Below are 20,792 nucleotides of genomic sequence, written 5' to 3'. Positions count from 1 at the left end.
ATATATATGTATATATATATATATATATATATATATATATATATATATAGTATAACAAAATTAACTTCAAGTTTGTATCAATAAACTAAAATCTATACCAATGTAAAACATTTTAAACAAGTTGTTCATTAAAAGTAGGTTGATTAATCTATCCTTTTATCTTATCATCTCTATATCCTCCTATATATCTATATCATATCCCCTTTTCTTTTTTAGAAAGAGATCACATTTATAATCAACCTGTTTTAAATAAAAATATTGGCTTTTCAATGTCCCACACCAGAGGGCTCTTCTGATTTGGGACACAAGAATCTCTTAACCATTTTTTTTTTAAAGAAATATGTCTGGGTTTAGAGGGGGAGTGAGCCAATTCCACCTCTAAAGCCAGCTTGGTATATTTGGGAATTTGGGTGTAGCATCTCTTACTATTTCCTGCTGTAGGGGGGCGCTGTATCTTATGGGGACGAAAAGAAAATTTTAGGCCTATGGGGTAGTCCTTGAGGCTGTATTGTGGGAGCCAGTTGCCTTGAAACCGTTCTAGATGTTGGATCATCTGGGACATGGTGTCATCGGAGATCTTTCAGGGGGTCTTGGCTGGTCAAACCTGATGTATCTGAATCTGGAACAAATCCATAGCCTCTGGCTTTCTGTGGAAACAAAAGCAGAACCTCTTTTCCAAAGTAACATATCCTTATATCCAAATTTTGAAGTCAAGGTACCTTTAAAATTTACATTTTAGCATAAGTGAACAGCTTTTACAATCAAATGTTTTTCTTTAGTTACGAATATCAAAAACAACATAATCCAGATTTTATGTGTGATAGCTATCTTTACGTGGTTTATTACCTTCACTGTTTTTTTTAAACACTTTATTTTTAGATACTATTTGTTTATATAACGGTATATATTTTTTTTCTTTTAAGCCTACGTACATTTTTACATGTATTATAAACTATTTTATCTGATTCAGTCTTATTGCAAACTTATTGCTTTAAACTGTAGCCTTTTAAGCCTGAAACAGCGCTGTGGCTGCTGGCTCCGCCCACTTCAGCTTCCCAACATGGTGGTGGTACGTTTTCTGCCAGCTCTGGGAGCCATCAATTCTCAGAAATAGTGGGTCTAACCTTTTATCAAAGCAGTGTGTAGCCCAGAAACCTCTTTGGTTTTTTTTGTTTTGTTTTGTTTTTTTTGTTTGTTTGTTTTTTAATACTAGTAAAGACTAAATCTACCACACAGGGTAATGTGCCGCTGGCAGATGCCTCATTTCCGCCATACTGCCAGTCAAACACACACGCCAGGAACCCGCCCGTGTTCAAATCTGCGTTTTGCGGTGTCTAGCTGCCTGTATGAGACAAGAAGCAGGAACCTGGTTTTAGCTTTGTTTAGAATTGGTTATTAAACATTCTCAGGTTTAAGGTGGAAACTCGAGCCGTTGGGTGCCATTTGTTGCTGGAGGGCTTCTCTCCAGGTTCCCCAAGCCCCGCAGTCCCACAGTCCACGTATAAAATAATCACTCAGATGCTTATATCACTTATAAACTGTATGGCCGTGGCAGGCTTCTTGCTAACTGTTCTTTTATCTTAAATTAACCCATTTCTATAAATCTATACCTTGCCACGTGGCTGGTGGCTTACTGGCGTCTTTACATGTTGCTTGTCCTGGTGGTGGCTGCAGTGTCTCTCCCCTCAGCCTTCCGCTTCCCAGAATTCTCCTCTCTCCTTGTCCCACCTACTTCCTGCCTGGCCACCTACTTCCTGCCTGGCCATCAGTGTTTTATTTATATAGAACGATATCCACAGCACATCCCAATTAATTTTTTTTTACATAGGTTGTCATGGTCATGGTGTCTCTTCACAGCAATAGAAACCCAAACTAAGACACTGATTTTTTTCCTGTTCCCATGATTCCCATCTCTTAGCTGTGAATTAGCTGGTAATCACTTATTACTTCGTGTCTATCATACCTATTTCACTGTTTTCTCCTATTGTTCTTAGTAGCCTATGAAACACTTCAAAATCAATATGTAACTTATCCCTCATTTCCCTGTTTCTGGCTGTCTTCATCTACAACTCAAGTACTCACACCCATAATAAAGTAGTCTTCGTTGTCACCAAACCTGCACCATTCTGAATCCTTGTCCCAAGTGCTCAGTGTTTTAGCTCTGCCCATTTGCTATATTTACTCTACCAAATAATAATAGTTATAGAAATAATGATAATAATAACAGTAATAGATTTCTTACTCTCATAAGTTTTGCAAGCCGTTGTATTTCATTCTTTTGTTCATCAAATAATAATTTTAAATATCAAGATTTGAAAGGGTAATAAAGTATAAGCTCTACTGTAAGTTACATATTCTGGAAAATGATTTTTTTAAATTTGGGGGAGAAATCAATAAGCTACACAAAACACATGGGGATATATTACAAAGTCGTGCTTCTTAACTTCTGAATTGCTAATTCTGAAACCATTTGAATATCATCAATAAAACCTGATCATGGATCAGGGGTGATAGTACAAACCTTTAATCCCAGCACCTAGGGGTCAGGTAGCTGTCTGTGAGTTCGAGGCAAGATAGGACTGCATAGTAATACTCTCTAAGAGAGAGAGAGAGAGAGAGAGAGAGAGAGAGAGAGAGAGAGAGAGAGAAGAAAAAGCAACAACAACAAAAAACTGATCATGAACCTTTCTTTAAAAATACTTGAAAAATAATTTTTATTATCTAAGTAAAGAATTAAAAAGAAAGTGAATTGTATATGTGAAGTTTACTTCATACTACAATGCATAGGGAAATATATTTCTCAAAATTATAAGAAATTTATAAGAAAACCTAATTGTTTTCAATTGCAGTTACTCACATCTGATTTTTTAAATTGTCACCTAAAATGTAATAGGCATACAGGAATCTTTGAATCTATGTGAAAGGAAAAGAGTCATATTTCATTGTCTCTTGGAATAGTTGGAAACTACACTTATCACATAGGGTGAAACAGCTGTTAATTGTGCTAATAACAAGAAAGAAGTGATGAATAATGAAGCAAGTCATTGGCCTTTCCTAAGTGTTCATTCCTAGAAACATAAATCTAGGCTCTTACAAATACCTCAGGCAGATTAAGGTGCGCCGATGAGCATTTAGTGGAATGGGTTCACAGGATGCAGTATCTGGGAGCTTTGTGTTCAAATTACTGTACCCTGAGACAGATACTAAATCTAATGAAGCTTATTTTATAGTTAACTGTCTTACTCATAGGATTTCTTGCCATAGCATTAAGGCCATAGCTACTATAAAAGACAGGACCAAAAGAATTATTACCACTCTGTGAGAAGAAATAATACTGGATGCTAAAGTGAAATCAAGTAAATTAATGGGAAATTATACATCATCTCTTAAATAAAATCACTTGGTTTCTGGCTGCATATATGTTGTGTTTCTAGCTGCGTCTAGTCTGTATATGTAAATTATAAATGTCCATCTGGAAGACTGAGATTAATTTGAGCCAATATTTTTTTTCCTATCCAGTATCAAAGAAAATGTACCTATAGTGTATCTAAAGGTGTTTCTAAGCCCTGAAACAAAGACTATTTAACACAATTTCTGCCTCTTAGAAAGCTAAAGGATGCTTGGGTTTTCACTGAAAAATCCCAACACAGTTTGGCTACTAGATCATGAATGTGTATTCAAGTTTCTGACATATGAATAAAAGATGTCTAATTTAATCTAAGATGATCAAGCAACACACTTGATTAAAGAACAGGGCAGAGACATTAAAGTCAGACCTTCCCCTGAGCATCCATCCTCGGGATTAATTTAAAAAGCAAAAATAGCACTGAGATTTAGAGGAGGAGATAAGTGTCTGCTTTACACAAATTTAACAAATATATGTTCTGAAAAAAAAGAAACAAAAGATTACATAATTACATCCTTTATTACATCTGCTTCAGCATCATTTATTGGCCTCACCACGGGTGGGTCCAGTTTAACTTTTTCTTTCTCTGTGCCAACACAATTCAAAGGACTGTCTTCAACAAGCACAGGAGATAGACGTTACCCTGCTTCTAATAATTCTCACCTTTTGATATTCGTGTTCTTTGATGATCTCCTCTGACTAACTCTGGTTAGATTTAGTAACTTTTCTGTAATGAAAAGATGGCTCAGATGTTAAGAGCACTGGCGGCTCTTAGAAAGGACCCAACTTTGATACTCAGAACTCACGTGTCCACTAACAACAGTGTGTAACTCCAGTTCCGGGGAACCAGTGACTTCTTCCGGCCTCTGTAGTCACTGCATGCATGCGATATACAGACACATGCAGTCACACATTAACATAAAATAAAAATAAGTATTTTCCAAAACAAAAATTCACACCAAAAAAGTCATCAAATCTCTCTTCTAAAAAAGTTACAAAATAACAAAAACTTCCAAATGTTGCTTTAGGGAGCATTCACGCAAGTTTCCATCCATGTATTATTTAGTCTTCATTGCCAACTTTTCTGGAATTAGAATCACCTTGACACAGCTCTGTGAATGCCTTTGAGCACATTTCCTGGGAGGTCAGCTGAAAATGGAATACCCTGAATATGAGCAGCACTGTCTCATGAACAGGAGTCCCAGACTGAATGAAGGAGAAAGAAAAAAGCCAGTGAGCATGAACATTTCCCCTCCCCACTTCCTCGTCCACCTGCATGTGAGAGAGTTCACACAACTCCCAGCTGAAAACCACTCCCAGTCATGTGACTTTCCCACTGTGACGGTCCCTCCCCCTGAACCATGTGCAATATAAACCTTCCCTCCATGGTTCCTTTCGGGCCTTTAGTCACAGCAACAAAAATAATTAACACAATCAGCAAGTAAGCGATTTAAATAAAGGGCAGTACAAGTTGAGTCTGACAGTGTAAGCCTGCGATTCCAGCTGCTAGTGGTAGGATGAGAGGGATAAGGCAGAAAGTTCAAGGCCAAATGCAAAATCGTTCTGAACAACCTAATAGAATACCAACTGAAAAATAAAAGTAAAAAAAAAAAAATTGGACCATCCAGTGGTAGAATACTTACCTAGAATGCACAAAGTTCTGTGTTCAAGACCGAATAGAATGCAAGAAGAATTCTCAGTATTTTATTGACCACCAGCAAAAAATTGATCTCTAGTCCAACACTTCCATGAGGAACTGAATCCCACCAATAACCACAGAGATCAGCTTAAAATCAGATTCTCCTTCCAAGTATTGCTCTGACCAACACTTGGATCACAGACTTCTGAAAGATTCACACTCAACATCACTAGACATCAGCTAGGTGGAATAAGATTCTAATCTGACTAATAATTTAATAAATGTTACCTGCTCTAAAAATCTCTAATTTGGGACTAATTTGTGCCATAAAAATGCATAACAAAATCGATGTTGGCAAAAGATTACCAATGTCCCAAGATTTAAATTTGATTTCTTTCTGTGTAAAACCATATCAAAGTGTCTAATAACACAAACAAAATATATTTTCCAATATCTTTAATAATAATAATTTTGAGTTAAATTGCAAAGTAATTAAGAAAAATAATGATCAACTTTGTTTGAACCACTTACCACCTTCCAGGGGGTACTTTGGAAGGATTTGTAACAATACATGAAATTATATACTGTATAAGTTTAAATGACATTTTAAGCATCTTAATCAGATTTTGTGAGATTATTGGGTCTCTCTGAAACCTCTAAAATATTAGGCAACAATGCCTTCCAATTTCTACAGTTTCGTTGATTTTAGTTTCTAGATCTGATGAAAGTGTTCCCTGGTATGCTGTTCTTCTATAAGACTTTGCAAACACATAGTTAGCAGCATGCAGCCATGTATCTCAGATAATAATGTCAAATAAATATTTAAGCAGTTTATAATAGCTTTTTTCTTTGGGGGTTAAGAAGTAATGATTCTTAGATGAATGACTTACTTTCAAGCTCACATTTATTACTCAGTGTTGAACTTTTACATTCTCAGTAAAGAGATGGATTCAATGGCTTATAATTATGATATCACAGCATATGATTTAGAAATGACATACTAGTCTACTTTTGTACAAAACAGCAATTCATATAAACATTTCTGGAAACCTGGAAAGTGGTAAGCAATTCAAATTTATATAATCAGATTGAAAGTTAGAAATATGTGAAAGTAAAAAACATTTTCTATTCACTACCAGGGAGGCATACTGATACGCTATAATTTTCCCCAGATGATAAAGAATTAATGTGGAGGGATAAAAAAAGACAACAGGTAGCAAGATTGGATATAGTTATTAGATACAAAAATATAAAAATCAAAATATATTTAAGAAATATTTGTGTAAAGTTTTACATATTGAAAGTATATTCTACCTAGTATAATGTAGGAAATGTGCTGTGTGAGAGCTGTCCCTGATCCCTATACAGAAGTGGGTGTAGTTCATACATGCCATTTCCATTTTGAATTATTATTCTTGGAGACAAATTGAGAAGACTGACCAGAACAAGCTAATCATCCTGGGCACTTTCATGGCTGGTAGGATCAGCCTTTTATATGAGCGCATCCAGTTGTTATATGACTTCCATTCTGCAGTTAAATTATTCAAGTAACTCCAGTAACAAACAAAGCGATTCAGAAAATGTAGCTGATGCCACAGCTAGGTAGCCTCTAAGGAAATATGCTATCACTAATGACTTTAAAGATAACTGCCTAAACATGAGCTGAGCAAGGGTGACACCATTAGACAGGCCAAAGTGTATTAGGAAAGTCCACAAGGCTGCAACCCTACACAGAGAATTACAGGCAACTAAGGGAAGCTGAGTTGACATTTTGTGTGGGGGAAAAAAGTCTTCCCCAGGGAACTACACATCAATTGATTGTCCAGTGCCATTCAGCCCAGAAAACATACATATAAGTAGCATTATACAGACTGAGCAGACTGTATTTAGAAATACATATGTCTATACATATATGCATATAATAACAGTTAATTAAAAATAGACCATGAATTTGAAAGAGAGAAAGGAGAGATATAGACAAGGGTTTGGAGAAAGGAAATAGAAGGAAAAATTATGTGATTGCGCTATAATCTTAAAAAGAAAAATATATGTAATATGTATGGCAAAGGGCTCACTGTGCTAAATAATTATAACCAATGAGCTTTTATAAATGTTTCCCAGGACAACATAGGAGTTGTTTTAATAAAATTAAATAATTAGTATAGTTATCCTATTTGGGACTGTCTATAGCTATCATATATGTATGTACAACAAAATATAATGATGATATTAAAGGGCTAATCAAGGTATATAAATAGTTCTGTGACTATAAAATCAGTGTAGATGAAGTAGATAAATTTCATAAAAACCACAGGCTACCATAACTCACCAAAGCCTATTTGGATGTGAATAGGCCTGTGCCTATTAATATATTAATCAATTAAGTTTATAGTTAATTTACATTTATAACAAAATAATAAAGGCAGAGGTAACTTTATTGATAGATTATATCAGATATTTAAATAAGAAGTATACCTAGTCTACATAAGATGTCCAGAAAGTAAAATTGTCAAGAACCTTCTAAACTTTTTAAAAACAAGGAATGAGGGGTGGGCTGGGGGGAAGGGGAGGGGGCAGGAAGGGGGAGAACAAGGGAATCTGTGGCTGTTATGTAGAACTGAATGGTATTGTGAAATAAAATAAAAGAAAAAACCATCAGCACAAAAACAAAACAAAACAACACTATTAAAATGAATTTGGTCAAATGGCAAGGCAACTTTAGAGGAAATATTACAAGGAAAGAAAGCTAAAGGATAATGTTTACCAAATATAAACAAAGGAGTCCTTAGGAACATACTAAACTATTGATTATAGAAGCAAATCAATTAGATAATGGATTATATACACAAGTATCTGGGACTAGTGAAGGCTACTTCACTAAGCAAAGCTAACTTAGAATGTCTGTATTTTGCTTATCAACAAACAAAACATGAAAACCAATGCAGAGGGCATCCCCAGGGATGAAAACACCTGTCTACCATGTACAAGTCAACCTCAAGTACTAGAAGAAGAAAGAAAAAAAGAAAGAGGAGGAAGAAGAAGGAAGGAGGAGAAGGAAGGAAGGAAAGAGAGAAAGAGACAGAGAAAGAAAGAATACCCACTATCATCTCAGTAGATATAAAAGAAAGTTTAACCCAAAGCAAACTCCAAGTGGAATAGTTATTCTCAGAAAAATCACAAATCTCAAAGAGTTTCCTTAACCTCTGCTATATTTTGAATTTGAGAATGAACTGCAGTCTTAACTGGAAACATTCTGAAAATCCAATGGCCACACCAGCCAGGAAATCAGGTATTCAACCATAAATCTCCTTCCCATTCTCCTATTCCAATTCCCTAGTCCCAAAGCAAGCCCTGTCACAGACACCTGCACAGTCCTGTCTTTCTTCTTATCCTCCATTACCTGTAAATTCCAAAGATCCTTGTGGCACAACCAGCTTTCCTACCTTCTGTGGATCCTCACTGTTCCCGATCCTCTGGCCCATCCCTGTTTCATGATGTCAGCTCCAATACCTAGAAATAAGTTCTATCTGTGTGGTAGGGACTCAAAAGCATTCTCTATCAGGCAACCCACAATCTACTGAGATATAGAGAGGGTAACAAAAACCAAAGAACTGAAAACCCACCTAACAAAGACAAGATCAGATATCAACACATAGAAGTACAATCATCGGTTGAACTCAATCCTCGGGGGAGTCTCTGCGCTGGAGGAGATGGGAATGGGGGGTGGGCTGGGGGAAGTTGGAGGTGGGGGGTGGGAGGGTAGGGGTGGGAGGGTGGAGAACAAGGGAATCCGTGGCTGATGTGTACAATTAAATTTAATAAATAAATTTAAAAAATGAAAAAAAAAAGAAGTACAATCATCACAACCCAGATGCCTAGACACTAACATAAAACACAGTCAATAACAGTCACAATCACATGTCTCTACTAGAACCCTTTAGGCAATCTTACTAGGATAGCTCTGTAGATCCAATATAGTTAAAGTACAAGACATGGACTTCAAAACAGCTTTGTGAATATGATCGATAACCTAAAAGAGGGTATGAATAAATCCATTAATAAAAACACAAATAATGGAATGAAATGAAAAAGACTCAAGACATGAAAGTGGAAATGAAATCACTAAAGAAAAGCCAAACTGAGGTAAAACTAAGCAAGGAAAAATTTATGAACTTGAACAGGAAACTCAGAGGCAAACCTCACTACAGAATACAAGAGCTGAAAGGGAAAATTACAGGCACTGAAGATAAACTAGACTGAATAGATACCTGAAAGAAATCTTAAACCTAAAAATTTATAGGCACAAAACATCCAGGAAATCTGTAACCTACAAGAAGAACAAATATGTGTATCATAGGAGATGAGGAAGGAGAAGGAACCCCAGCCAAAGGCACAGAAAATATTTTCAACAAAGTCATAGAAGAAAATTTCCCTAACTTAAAGAAGGAGGTGCTGATCAAGCTACAAGAAGCATGCAGAACACCAAATAGATAGACCAGAATAGAAATTCCCCATAGCACATATAAATCAAATAATGCCTGACTTTTCAATGGAGACTCAAAAAGCCAGAAAAGCCTGAACAACCTTTAAGAAACCACAGGTGGGAGCCCAGCCTATTATATCCAGCAAAACTCTCATTCAAAATAGATGGATAAAGAAAGACACTACAATATAAAAGCCAAATTTAAGAGGTGTCTACAACTACAGCTCTACAGAAGGCACTAGAAGGAAACTTCAACTTGAAGAGGGTAACTACACCCAGAAAAACAAAAGAAATAAGTTACCTCAGACAAGCAAGTCAAAGGGGGTAGGAACCAACCCTACATCCAATAAAATAATGGGGATCACAAGACTGCTCACTAGTAAATCTCAACACCAATAGTCTCAATTCCCCTACAAAAAGACAGACTGACTCATGAATTTAAAAAAAAAAAAAGGATCCACCTCTCTGCTGCATCCAAGAAATAAGCATTTAATATTAAGGATAGACATCAACTCAAGGTAAAAGATATAAAAAGATAGTCTAAGCAAATGAACCCAAGAAACAAGCCAGTGTAGGTATTTTAATATCTGATAAAATAGACTTCAAATCTAAACTAATCAGAAGAGATAGGGAAGGACACTACATATGCATCACATGGACAGTCCTCCAAGAGGATATTACAATTCTAAACATCTGTAAACCAACTAAAAGGGTACCCATATTCATAACAGAAACACAACTACAGCTGATATCACATATTGGCCCTAACACCTTGACAGTAGGTCACTTCAACACTCTATTCTCACCAATAAACAGGTTATCCAGATAAAAACCAAACAGAGAAATACTGGAGCTAACTGATATCATAAACAACCAAGAAACAAAACAAAGAAGCTGTACTCCACCAAATAGAAAAATCTGAAAGAAATGAATAATTTTCTTGATACATACCAGCTACCAAAGTTGATTCAAGATTAGGTAAGCAATTTAACCAGACCTATAACCCCTAGTGAAATAGAAGCAGTAATTAAAAATTATCCAACCAAAAAAGCCTGGGGCCAGATAGTTTTAGCACAGAATTCTACCAGCCTTTCAAAAAGTAATTACAATACTCCTGAAATTATTATACAAAACAGAAACAGAGGGAACATTGTCTATAGATGTAACTAACCGTCTTATTAAATAAGAAACACAGAAACAATGTAAAGGAGAAAGCCGAGAGGTCAGAGCTCAGAGCTAAAATCTCACCCTTCCGCCTGCGGTGTCCCAGCTTCCCGAAAGAGACCTACTTCCTGTCTGTTCAATTTTTTTTATAGTATGTTGTTCTGCCTTCTCATTGGTTGTAAACCCAAACACATGACTGCTTCGTCACTGTCTGAATGTACAGCCCCCTAGGTCTTAAAGGCATATGTCTCCAATGCTGGCTATATCCCTGAACACACAGAGATCTATGGGATTAAAGGCGTGTGCCACCACCGCCACATTCTTGCTATGGCTCTAATAGCTCTGACCCCTGGGCAACTTTATTTATTAACATACAATCAAAATCACCTTTCAGTACAATTAGATTACCACCACAATTGTCCAATTCTTTTTATGAAGCCACCATTACTCTGATACCATAACTACATAAAGATCAAACAAAGAAAGAGAAGTATAGGATAATTTCCCTTATGAACATAGATGCAAACATTTTCAATAAAATACTTGCAAACTAAATACAAGGACACATAAAAACAATCATCCACCACGATCAAGTAGGCTTCATCCCACTGATGCATGGATGATTCAACATACAGAAATCAATAAATATAATCTACCACATAACATATGGAAAGACAAAAACACATGATCATCTTCATCTGATGCACAAAAGGCCTTTGACAAAATCCAACACCCCTTCATGATAAAAGTCCTGGGGAGACTAGGTATACAAGTACATACCTAAAAGTAATATATTCAATATCAACAAATAAAGATAAGGCCAAAGAATTTCAACAAAAATCAGGACCAGATAAGCTTGTCTACTCTCTCCATACCTACTCAATAAAGTACTAGACGTCTTAGCAAGAGCAATCAGACAACTGAAGGAGATCAAGGGGATACAAATAAGAAGGGAAGAAATCAAAGTATATTTACTTGCATATGATATGATTACATATATAAGTGACTCTAAATATTCTACCAAGAAAATTGTATATCTGACAAACATTTTCAATAAAGTAGTATGATACAAAATTAATATACAAAATCAATACCTTTCCTATATACAAATGACAAAAAAGACTAAGAAAAAAATCAGGGAAACAAAAGCTTTCTACAAAAAGCCTCAAAAATATAAAATATCGTAAGGAAACTCTAACTAAGCCAGTGAAAGGCTTGCATGATAAAAACTTTAAGATACTGAAAAAAGATACATGAAATGGACAGATCTAGGGATTAGTAGGATTAATCTAGTAAAAATGGCCATCCTACTGAAAATGATCTATAAATTCAAGGCAATCTCCATCAAAATCCAACATACACATAACTTGAAAAAACAGTTTTCAGCTTCATATAGGAACAAGTAAACAAACAACAACAACAACAACACAATCAGGATAGCTAAAGCTATCCTGAATAGTAAAAGAACTGCTGGAAGTATCACCATCTCTGACCTCAAATTGTACTACAGAACTATAGTAATAAAAGCAGCATAATGCACAAAAACAGACACATTGATAAATGGAATCTAAATGAAAACCCAGACATAAGTCCACACACTTATGGATACTTGATTTTTTTTGTTTTTGTTTTAATAAAAAAGCCAAAAATACACATAAGAAAAAAGGCAACATCCTCAACAAAAGATGCTGGTCAAATTGGATGGCTACATGTAAAAGAATGCAAATAGATCTACACTTAGTACCCTGCACAAAACTCCACTCCAGATGGATTAAAGACCTTAGATACGATGAATCTGGTAGAAGAGAAAGTGTCCAACAGTATTGAACTCATTGGCACAGGACTTTCTGAATAGAACACCAATAAACAGGCACGAAAATAAACCATTAACAAATGGGAAATCATGAAACTGAAAAGATTTGCAAGCCAGAGGACACCATTACTCAGGCAATATGGCAGGCTACACAATAGAAAAATAATTTTATCAACTATATGTGCAATAAAGGGCTAATATCTAAAACATATAAAGAACTAAACAAACTAGACATCAAGAAAACAAATCATCCAGTTAAAAATGTGGTACAAATCAAAACAGTGTATTCTCAGAAGAAGAAATACAAATGACTGAGAAGCACTAAAAGAAATGTTCAACATCCTTAGTCACTAGGGAAATGCAAATCATAACTATTTTTGAAATTTTGTCTTAAACTGATCAGAATAGCTAAGATCAATAAAACAAATGACAGCTCTTTCTGGCAAGTATGTGAAGTAAGAAAAACATTCATCCTTTGCTGGAGGGAATGGAAACTTGTACAGCCACTATGGAAATTAGTTTGGAAGTTCTTCAGGAATCTAGGAATCTGTATAACTCAAAACTCAGCTGTTTTAGTCTTTGGCATATACCCAAAGGATACTTCATCCTGTGGTGATATTTTATTTATGCTGAAATTTGGTGATATTTTATTTGTATGTTAATAAATAAAGCTTGCATGAAGATGGGGAGGAGAGGCCAGCCATTTTAAGTAAACAAGAAGTCAGGAAGCACACACCCTTAATCCATTAGCAGGATCTCTGTGTGTTCAAGGCCACACTAGGGAACAGAGTCAACCGTGGTGACACACACCTTTAATCCGGTACCAACCATAGAGGCCTGGAGGTCTGTACAGACAGACAGGAAGTGACAGAGCTGTGTAGGAAGAGGAAGTTAGGTATCTGGGCTAAGATAGCCAATGAGAGGGCAGAACAGCAAGGCAATAAAGGTGTGGGTAGACAGGAAGTAACATGCATTTGGAAGCTACAGAGTTGGTGAGGTAATGATGACTGGTGGCTTTCCCTATTTCCCTGATCTTAAGGCTTTCACTCCTATATTAGGCTCCATGTGTTTTTTTTATTATTATTATTTCATAAGACCATTTAGAAATTTATCCACATTTGGTACCCAACATGCGGGAGGTTAGATCAACCTAGGGAGGAGAAATGGAATAGATAGTGTGGGTGGATGGGGAGACTGAAACAAGATAATTAAATGGAGAAAGGGAAAGAAGAGGAGATGATGGAGGGAATATGAGGAGGGACAGCTAAAAGTAAGGGCTATTTGAGGGGTCATATGGAAACTTAATGCAGTAGAAGCTTCCTAAAATATATACATATATGAAGGTTATCTAAATGAAATCATAAAATAACAGGGGAAATGGGGGCCTCACTGGACATTCCTCGTCACCAAATGAAGCCTCCAGTTCTAGGAATGAATTACATCTTAGAATTGTTGACCCAAAAGGCCTCTTGGGAACCACCAAGCAACCCAGGCTATGGCCATTGTTATTGGTTGCTCATGGCAAACTGATGATAAGGCCGTATTCCTAAAGACAAGACCCACCCAACTCACTGAAAACAGAGAAGTCAAACTGGTACCTACCTAGAGCCTTCACTCCTGCTGACTAGTGTTCCTGGTATGGGAAAGTACTCTGCACGTGACTGAAGAAGTGGTGACCTGCTTGCAAGTCATGCTAGTACATGAGTGGCACAAAGTCTGTGGGATTAACCAACCAATATCTGATTGGGTTTAAGGCCCACTCCTTGAGATAGAACCCATCTCCAACACCGCTCAAGTAGCTGAGAACCTGAGACTAGATATGCCAGGGACCTAGGGAAAACCAAATACTACTGTTCTGCTAAAGGAAGGCAGCAATATAATGACTCTTAATGACATTCTGTTACACTCTTAGTTCAATGTCTTGCTCAGCCATCATCAGACATGCTTCCTCCTGTAGTGGATAGGAATAAATACAGAGACCCACACTCGGATAATATGCAGAGAGCAAGAGACCTTGGAACACTCAGTCCGAATTGTGATGTCTCTATCAAATCCTTCACTTCAGGACTCAGCAAACCCTGGGGAAGTGGAGGCAGAAGGAGTAGACAAGCCAGAAGAGATCACCGAAACACAGCCTTCTAAGCACAGAAGGACTGATGCACACACATGAACTCACAGAGACTGAACCAGCATAAACAAGTCCTTCACAGGTCTGGGTCAGATGGAGTCCCAGGGATGAGAGGGGAAATGGATATAATACCTCCATCCCTATTCCAGAAGCTTTCTCCAATTGTAACTGTTCACAAAAGAAAAAATTGCTTTTCTCCGAAAGAGCCTCACTTGAAAAACCAACCACTCTTAAGGCAGGCCCCATGCCCAGTAGTTGAGAGCCAACACAAAAATGATCTCAATTGCATTTTAGGAGGTTCTTTGTCTCAAAATGATTTGTCAGGGCCTTTATTTGTTTAATGTGTCCTTTGGGTACATATGATTTCCTGTTTCCTATTTTGATGAGATTTCTGTGTGTGCAAATACGTGTGTCTCTGTATCTACATGTGTTTCTTGAGCTTTTTTTTTCCCATCTTTTTCTTCTGTTTGTTTCTTTTATCCTATTGTAGGGGTTTTTTGTTTCTCTTTTATATTGTTTTACTTTATTATTTTTAGATGCCTGTTTGTATTCTTTTTATTATTATTATTATTATTATTAAATTTATTCATTTATTTTATATCCCAACTGCAGTTTCCCCTACCACCTCCGTTCCCATTCCCTCCCCACACCTCCTCCCCATCCCCACCCCAATCCACTCTTCTTCTGTTTCTGTTCATAAACAAAGCATGGCATATCAAATTGAAGTAAGACTAAGCTCTTCTCCTTGTATTAAGGCTAGGCAAGGCAACCCAATATAGTGAATAGGTTCCTGGAAGCCAGCCAAAGCATTCAAGGGCAGGCCCTCCTTCCATGACTAGGAGTCCCATAAGTAGACTAAGCTACACAATTGTCACACATATGTAGAGAGCTTAGATTGGTCACATATAGGCTGTCTAGCTGTCTGTCCAGAGTCTGTGAGCTCCTATGAGCCCAGGTTAGTTGTTTCTGTGAGTTCCCTTGTGATGACCTTGACTCTTCTGGCTTATAGAATCCTTCTTTCCTCTCTTCAACAGGATTCCCCAAGCTCAGCCCAGTGCTTGGCTGTGGATCTCTGCATCTGTTTCCATCAGTTATTGAATAAATGCTCTCTGGTGACAATTGGGGTAGTCACCAACCTGATTATAAGAGATGGCCAGTTCAGGCTACCTATCCACTATTGCTAGGAGTCTTAGCTGGGGTTATCCTTATCATGGGAGTTTTCCTTGTACCAGGTTTCTACCTGACCCCAAAATGCCACCCCCTTTCCAATCTTCTTTTTCAGTACTCTCACCCCCTGTCCACCGAGGAGATCTCTTCTATTTCTCCTTACCCTTGGGCCCTCCTTGTTTCCTAGCCTTTCTGAGTCTGTGAATTGTAGCATGATTATCCTTTCCTTTACAGCTAATATCCACTTACGAGTGAGTAAATATCATGTATGTCTTTCTCAGTCTGGGTTACCTCACTCGGGATGATTTTTTTCTAGTTCCACCTATTTGCTTTCAAATTTCCTGATATCATTGCTTTTAACAGTTGAATAATACTCCATTGTGTAGAAATACCACATTTTCTTTATCCATTCCTTAGTGGAGGGACATCTAGGTTGTTCCCAAGGTTCTGGTTATTACAAATAAATCTACTGTGAACATAGTTGAGCAAGTGTCCATGTGGTACAATTGAACATCCTTTGGGCATATGCCCAAGAGTGATAGAGCTGGGTCTTGGTGTAGATTGATTTCCAATTTTCTGAGAAACCACCGTATTGATTTACAAAGTGGCTGTACAAGTTTGCATTCCAACTAGCAATGGGGGAGTGTTTCGCTTGTTCCACATCCTCTCCAGCATAAGTTGTCATTAGCGTTTTTATCTTATCCATTCTTACTTGTGTAAGATGGAATTTCTGAGTCATTTGGATTTGCATTTCCTTGATGGTTAAGGATGTTGAAAATTCTCTAGGAGTATCTGTGCCATTTGATATTCTTCTGTTGAGAAAACTCTGTTTAGAGTTGGATTATTTGGTTTTTTGATGTCTAGTTTTGAGTTCTTCATATAGTTTGTCGATCAGCCATCTGTCAGATGTGGAGGTGGTGAACATCCTTTCCCATTCTGTAGACTGCCATTTTGTCCTATTGACAGTGTCCTTTGCCTTACAGAAGCTTCTCAGTTTCATGAGGTCCCATTTATTAGTTGTTGATTTCTGTGACTGTGTTACTGGTATTCTATTCAGGAAGTTGTCTCCTGTGCCAATACATTCACTGCTATTCCCCCTTTCTCTTCTATCATGTTCAGTGCAAGTGATTTATGTTGAGGTCTTTGATCCACTGGGACTTGAGTTTTTGTTCTCTAATGAGAGAAAAAAAAAAGTATGGATTTGCGTGAATGAGGAAAGGGGAGGATCTGGGAAGAGTCATGGGAGGGGAGAGCATAATCAGAACATAATCTATGTATAAAGTTCCCACACTATCATAATGTAGAACAAACTGATTATTACCCCAAGAGCCTTGGTAAAAGCCAAAAACTACTACATGCTAATAATGTGCTTGAGACTGTGACTATGGACAAGAAAATTATATCATTATCTTAAATCCTTCCATCTCATGTGAAAACTAAAGGTTAGTGCAAAATTAACATAAACAGAAATGCCCCTGCGTTCTTGAACATTCTGATGAGACACAGGAAGCAATGCCCTGCTGCACTCACCACACAGAACAGGCCTGTGTTTTAGATGATGGGCTTCACCCTCTTCTAAGTGGAAGCCTTTGTATCAATTTTTGCTGTAGTAATGAACACGTATGTCTGTTCCTCTCAATTCTCCCTTCTCTTAGAATGAACCCTCCCAGCACTTGCCAAAAATATCTTCCCTTTTCAGTGTCGAGCCCATGCATCACCGTCCTAGTGGCCAGACTACAAAAAACACTGACCAGTCCTATTCTTGTGACTTATATGTATGTACAGGACAGTACTGCATCACACTTACATATATTTGTATCTCTTTCCTCTCCTACTCCACTGAGAACTTCTAAAGTTTAAACAGTTGAACTGAATTAATATGAAGTGAATTGAAATAAAGCCAGGTCTTCTTCATGTCTCTTGTATCAGTGTAATTCTTGGTAAATAGAAAAAAAAAAGATTTAAGGTAAGGTAAATGAATGAGTGAATTAATGATTGAATAAATGTTATTTTGTACTATTTTCCTCATTGAACACTTTTTATTTGTGCTATATAGTCTTGAAATACAGGGGATGAGGAGTGGGCAATGGAGGGTAGGAGATGAGAACATAAGGGAATGGGATGGTTGAGCTGGAACAGAGAGGGAGGGGGAATGGAATGAAAGAGATACCATGATAGAGAGAAATATCATGGGGATAGAGAGAAACCCAGTGCTAGGGAAGTTGCCAAGAATCTCCAAGGTCATATGTGCTATGACCCCAGCCTGGGCTACTAACCATAGTGGAGAGGGTGCCTGACCTGAACTGGCTTGCCCCAGAGATCAGACTGGTGAATACCCTAACTGTCATCACAGAACTTTTCTCTAATGACTGATGGAAGCAGATGCAGAGATCCACAGTCAATCACCAGACAGAGCTCCTGGAGTCCAGTAAAAGAGAGAGAAGGGGGAATTTATAAGCAAGTGCATCAAGATCATGATGGGGAAACACACAGGGACAACCAAACCAAACTAGAGGGAACTCATGAAAGTTGGATCAGTTGCTGTGGAGCCTACATGGGACTGGACTAGGCCCATTGCATGGCGAGACAGTTGTGTAGCTTGATCTGCTTGGAGGCCCCCCAGACAATAGGATCAGAATCCATCCCTAGTGCATGAGTGGGCTTTGTGGAGCCCACTGCCTATGATGGGACACCTCGTGCAGCCTTGAGGCAGGGGGAAGGGCCTGGACTTGCCTCTACTGAATGTGCCTTCCCATGGAAGGTCTTGCCTTCTTGTGGGTGGGAGTGGAGGGTGGGTTAGGAGGGGGAGGTTGGGGGGCGGGAGGAGGGAAAAGGGGGATCTTTGATTGGTGTGTAAAATGAATGAAAAAAATTCTTAATAATAAAAAGAAAGAAAAAAGAAATACGGGAAGGCAGGAAACTAAATAGAAATGGAAGTTCAGCTAACCATATCTTTATCTCTGTTGGCTCAGCATAAATACAGCAGACGGATGCAAAATAGAAATAGAATCACAGAATCAGAGTTGAAGATCTAGGAAGGACTTTCCCCAATGTACAGCTCAGGTCAACAACAGGTAAGAGGACAAAAGAGCTGGACAGACCCAAGAATAGGGACACTGCAACACAAAGAGCAGAGGCAATGGGAGCATTTGTGTGTGTGTGTGTGTGTGTGTGTGTGTGTGTGTGTGTGTGTGTGTGTGCATGTGTGTGTGTGTGCATGCATGTGCATGTGTGTGTGTGTGAGTGTGCATGTGCATGTGTGTGTTTTGTGTGTGTGTGTGTGAGGTGTGTTGGTGTCAGTTTTTATGTGTGGGGTGTGTGTATAAAGCTATAAAGATACGTGTGTGTGTGTGTGTGTGTGTGTGTGTGTGTGTGTGTATAAAGTATATAGCTTTCTTAACTCAAAACCCAAAAATTTATTAAGTCATCTTTAGAAATCAGACAACTACCCACTATTTTTCAGGACTACTTATGGTACACCATTGTGTCATGTGTAAATTGTACATACATTGTTTTTTATTTTGTTCCTCTTGGAAACTGCAGTGGAAAATGTAATCTGTTAATATTCTTCTAAGGAATGCATTAAAATTTGCTAATGTTATTATTAACTGCCACATTGCTTTGCTTCTCAATATCACAGCAGCTTTTTTAAAGTTCATATAGAAAAAACAAAAAAGGTTATGTGCTATGGTAGAACCATTAAAAAGCTGTCTAGTGAAACTTCCATTTCTGTGTTTTGATAAGTGATTGTAAAGCAAATTTCTCAATGACCTACTTCTGAGGTTGTTTGTTTTAGAGAATAACTGAATAAAATATTGTCTTCCTCAGCTACAAAACTAAATAAATGTTTAGAACACTTTCCTATATGATTAAAAAGCATTTTCCCAATACTTCTCATCCTTATTAAGATAAAAAAAAAGCCCACTTCTCTAATATGTCAAATAGGCATAATAATCCAGAAAATTCTAATTACAATGCTTTATGAATGACACAAATTACCTTTTCTATTGAAATAGAATATTAAAAGATGACTTATAACTTTAAGAATAATAGCTTATCTATCATTAGCTACAAAGTATCTCCAGCCCATTAAGTAACTTATGGAGAGTTTTATGATTTTCATTGATTTCTAGTTTGGGTCTATATTTTTAATAATATATACTGAAAGCAGGGTTTCTTAATGGCTAGGTAAAATTAAACAAACACATAAATAAGGATTCAAGGCAACTTCACTGCAAATTATCTATATAAGTGGATTTAAAGTATAGTTTATGAAATTTGGAAGTGTTTGTTATTTTTGTTTATCCCACCGTCATTCCACTGAGAAAGTACTATGCCATTAGATCAAAGAGAATGGCATTAGATCAAAGGGAATCTGAACTGGCTCTCACACCTTGCTCCTTACATATCCCTATTCTAAAGTACATGTTATTTAGAAGGGATATTTTATTCCTCTCTGTGCATGTTTCTAACATAGGGAGCAAATTAAAGCAGGTAAAATGATTGACAGCCTTCAAATAAAAAAAACTTTAGGGGCTAAGAAATAAATTCTAATCTAATGAAGTCTAACCACTCTGTGCATTCTTGGGATATGCAGGCCAATGATATGAGCATTTTCTCTGAGCCTGGGTTACAGTGTGCCTGTCAGAGGTTAAAGCTCCTTTGTGACTTGCAGAAAGGGACAAATGAACAAGCTTCTATTCACCCTAAATGGGACCCTGAAAACCCAATTATTTTATTGATGTTATGTAGAGAAAGAAGGGAGAGGGGATCATTTCAGGATCATTGGTGCCTAAAAGGCAGCTTCTTCATGAAAACACACCCCCTACCTAGATGACAGTCCATAAAAGCTACCTCTCTAGCACTCCCTGTACTATTTGCTGGCAGTTCTGCAGTCTCCATTCTCCCAGCAATTGGTTTATACTTACAGAACCTTGCAAAGGGGCTCTGGAAATCTTGTAACTTTCAGAATTCTGTGAGCCTTTGAAGTTT

This window comes from Peromyscus leucopus, chromosome 10, assembly GCF_004664715.2.
Source record: "Peromyscus leucopus breed LL Stock chromosome 10, UCI_PerLeu_2.1, whole genome shotgun sequence".
NCBI lineage: Eukaryota > Metazoa > Chordata > Mammalia > Rodentia > Cricetidae > Peromyscus > Peromyscus leucopus.
Note: the sequence above shows the minus strand (reverse complement) of the source record.